Below are 4,305 nucleotides of genomic sequence, written 5' to 3' on the forward strand. Positions count from 1 at the left end.
CTGCAAAAGTGACAGAGAAATGCAACTATCAAAATATTAAAAAATAGAAAAGTGGAAAGCAGAGGTGTAACTTTGGTTTGTGTTGCAGGAAAACGTGTACAATAGTCACTCTTACCTGTTAGGTAAGCTACTAGTTACTCTTACCCATGAACTCACTAAGGGCCCAATCCTATCCAGTTTTCCAGTGCCAATGCAGCCATGCCAATGGGGCATGTGCTGCATCCTGTGGTGGGGAGGCAGGGCCCAATCCTATCCAATTTTCCAGTGCCGGTGCTGCTGTGCCAATGGGATATGCACTGCATCCTGTGATGGGAAGGCAGTCACAGAGGTCTCTTCAACATGTGGGAGTATTTGTTTCCTTACCTCGGGGCTGCACTGGTGCTGGAATGTTAGATAGGATTGGGCCCAAAGGGTCCCTTCTCACATTAAGCAGCAAGTACACCTCTCTACTGTGCCACCTGGTAGAATCAGAAGCTCAGAATCATGTGGGAAGAGAGACCCTCTGCTGTGATTCCTCCCAACATCAGAATTGCCTCTCCTGGAAACCAAAGCAATGCTGGCATAAGAAGGGCACAACAGTACAGCCATGGCATGATGGAGCTCCCAATTTGTATCTGCAATTCTGGAATAATGCATTTGATGCTAAGAACAATTGATGCAAATGGAAGAAGTTCCATTGCACAAGGAGGAAAGGAGCAGAGTTTTACTTAGTTGTAGCAGTAGCATTTATTGATCTGTATGATGAAAGGAGTTTATTATATATTAGTCTTTTTAAAGTAGGACAGGTTTCAGAGAGCACTGACTAGCAGTATACTTCTACACACACTTCAAGCTGCTTTTTCACTTTTATCATTCTTAAAGTCTTGAACTTGCATATCTGAAGACGAGCTTTCTTCTGTATTAGCCTCCTTTTTTGATGAGGTCAATAGATGAGACCCTGGAGCAGATCTTTTAGAAAACCTTTAAAAACCTGCTCAGAAAGACCTGCTGACATACATCTTTGTAGTTTTGTAGAACTTATACATTGAGAGAGATAACTTTTCCTGGATGTCTAAGGGCCCAATCCTATCCAATTTTCCAGCTCCGATGCAGCCGTGCCAACAGGGCATGCACTGCATCCTGCAATGGGGTGGGGCAGTCACAGAGGTCTCCCCAAGGTACAGGAATAAATGTTCCCATACTTCGGTGCTGTATTGTGGCTGCATCAGTGCTAGAATGTTGGATATGATTGGGCCCCAAGGCAGGTGACCCCAAGGCTCCTCCCCTAAGCTGGCCTCAAGCCCTACCTTAGCAGTTGTGACCTAAATTCAAGCTGACCTTGATTTGTCTATCAGCTCCAATGTCTACATCATTGTTGTCCTCCTCCTCCTCATACTACCTACTTCCCATGGCCAATAAAGCTAAGAGTAATAATACATAGCACTTTACAACAAAAGTGGGCTGTGGCATACATAAAGCATCTGGCACTGAGGGCAAAAAAATTAACACACAGCCCCAATTAGAACATGAAAAGTCCCCAATTAGAACAAAATCAAATTTAGCTCCCCCTGGTTGCATCCAGGCAGTGGCGTAGCTAATGATCATGTAGCTCAGTGCCAAGCCTAAAATGATGCCCTGGAAGTGATATCCCAGACTTTCAAAAAGTCAAAAAGCCTTCAAAAAGGCTTTCAAAAAAGTGAAAATGGGGGAAAATCTACCTTCTCCTCCCACTTGCTCTGCCACCCCCAGCTCCCCCTCCCCCACATTAACACCTTATTGGTTCCCTGTGGTATCATAATAACATCTAATTGCTCTTGGAACAATCAGCCTCATTGGTCACTTCTGAGTTAAGAAAATCTGGTTTTGTTACATAATGCAGTTGTGTTATTTTCTGGTTATTTGGCTATAACTTTTGATAGAGATATTTTGATGCGGTTTGTTTCACTGCATTCTGCATTAAATTCTGCATTTAATCGTCTATATAACATGATGGCATTATTCAAAATACCAAGGTTTTCACAATTTTGGCCAAACTGTGTCACGCTAAGGATGTTGCCTCCCTAATGCTTGTTGCCTGGTGCAATTGCTACCCCTTGCACCTCCTTAGCTATGCCACTGTGTCCAGGAGTGAAAACCAGAAGTGCCTTTCTAAGACCTCTAGGAGGACTTAGACTGCTTTTTTTTTTGCCTCGGGCCCACCATCAGGGGTTCAAGTTGGCACTCCCTCAATGTGTGGTACCCAGGGCAATGTATCCCCCTGCCCTCCATAAATACATCACTGGACAAGGGGCCAGAGAGTTGCTTCAAGTAGCTCACAATTTAGAAATGAACACAAGGGAGACAACAGAGGAAGGGGAGGGGAGTAGTGATAGGTTCAACAGAGGAAGAATTTTCTGTACCTTAATTTCAGTAGGAAACCAGTGAATTATTAAAGTGAATTATTAAAACAGAACATTTGAATTCAACTGAGCAATTCCTTTGTGTCCCATACATTGATCATTTTCCTTTCTGAATTGCATATGCAACTGTGTATTCATCATCATTCCTTAAAATAAGAATTTAATTGCAGTGATTAAGAGACATAGTTAGAAATGCCAAATGAATCATTGGTAGAAGGACAGACTTATTGTGGTGTGACTTTCCAGTTTTGCATACCATGACGTGTAATGTCTCAATGACAAGATCTTTAACTTGTGAAACATATTCTAGGCAACAATTCAAATGGAGCCATCATATGATTCTTTTCTGAATAGCTTCCTTTCTACATAAGGCACAATTAAATTTCACAGATAAATTGAAGGGCAAACTACTCCTGCTATGTAGTGGAGAACAGCTCAATTGCCACTGAGCTAAATTCTCATCTTAGTCACTGAGCTAATTTCTCATCTTCCAAAGAGCAAAATGAATAAACCCAGTATGGTTAATTTAAGATTATATTATATTCTTAAATTATATAATTTAAGAATGGGGTAAGCCAAAATGGGGAGAGGCCCTTCATCTGCAGCCAGAAGGTTTCCACCCAGTTAGGGAAAGATGATCCTTCATGGGAACCCCTCCCCCAGAAAGAAGTAAAAGCATTTGGCTCATCTGCAGTGCTGTGTAACATTTGCTATTCCCCAACTCTTGAAAAAAAGAGGTGGATTGTGCTCTGCATAGCAGGATGGGGTGTCTCCCTTAAAATGACTGCAGCCACTTTAAAGGAAGCGATGCCCACTGAAAAGGGGAGCATAAGGCATCCCCTCTCTTGCCAAAAAGGAGGAGGAATCCAAATGCACTCCACAGATAGTGGCATTTGGTGCTGGGAGGGAGTGGGATCTGGGGGAAAGGAACTAAAGTGGGACTTTCTTCAGAGGCAAACTGTAGATATATGCAGAATTCTAAGTGACATCCCTCCTGATCTCTTGGAAAGTATTTTGCCAAGAGAAGGCAGAAGATTCCATAAGAACATGGTTGACAACCTTCAGTCTCGAAAGACTATGGTATAAGCCTATAGCACCCGGTATTCCCAGGCGGTCTCCCATCCAAGTACTAACCAGGCCTGACCCTGCTTAGCTTCTGAGATCAGATGAGATTGGGCATGTGCAGGGTAAGAACATAAGAACAGCCCCACAGGATCAGGCCATAGGCCCATCTAGTCCAGCTTCCTGTATCTCACAGCGGCCCACCAAATGCCCCAGGGAGCACACAAGATAACAAGAGACTTCATCCTGGTGCCCTCCCTTGCATCTGGCATTGTGACATAGCCCACCTCCAAAATCAGGAGGTTGTGCACACACATCATGGCTTGTACCCCATAACGGATTTTTCCTCCAGAAACTTGTCTAATCCCCTTTTAAAGGCGTCCAGGCCAGACGCCATCACCACATTCTGTCGCAAGGAGTTCCACAGACCGACCACACGCTGAGTAAAGAAATATTTTCTTTTGTCTGTTCTAACTCTCCCAACACTCAATTTTAGTGGCTGTCCCCTGGTTCTGGTGTTATGTGAGAGTGTAAAGAGCATCTCCCTATCCACTCTGTCCATCCCCTGCATAATTTTGTAAGTCTCAATCATGTCCATTCCAGTTTTGTAAAGAAAGGTGACCTTTTTCATGCAGTGCACAATACTTGTCACCTCCCTCAGTTTTTCCGCTGCAATTTGAAAGCAAAGAAGAGTTGGCTTAGGCCTAGAGGAGATGCTTTCTTTGCTATGGAATGGACCATTCCGTTCCTGGGCTGCAGGGGGGAAAAAAATAGTTACAAAGAAGTCAAACTCTGATATGTAAAGAAACGATCTTTCTTTGGCTACAACTTGAGGATGAAAATTCAGACAAGTGATTTCTCTCAT

General features: G+C 43.4%; 1 pseudogene; it reads right to left on the reverse strand.

Annotated features, from left to right (window-relative positions):
• Positions 1-3,463: 3,463 nt before the first annotated feature.
• Positions 3,464-3,579, reverse strand: LOC136646368 (5S ribosomal RNA; annotated as a pseudogene).
• Between the last annotated feature and the right edge of the window lie 726 nt (positions 3,580-4,305).

The sequence above is a fragment of the Tiliqua scincoides genome, chromosome 3, assembly GCF_035046505.1.
Source record: "Tiliqua scincoides isolate rTilSci1 chromosome 3, rTilSci1.hap2, whole genome shotgun sequence".
NCBI classification, from domain to species: Eukaryota; Metazoa; Chordata; class Lepidosauria; order Squamata; family Scincidae; genus Tiliqua; species Tiliqua scincoides.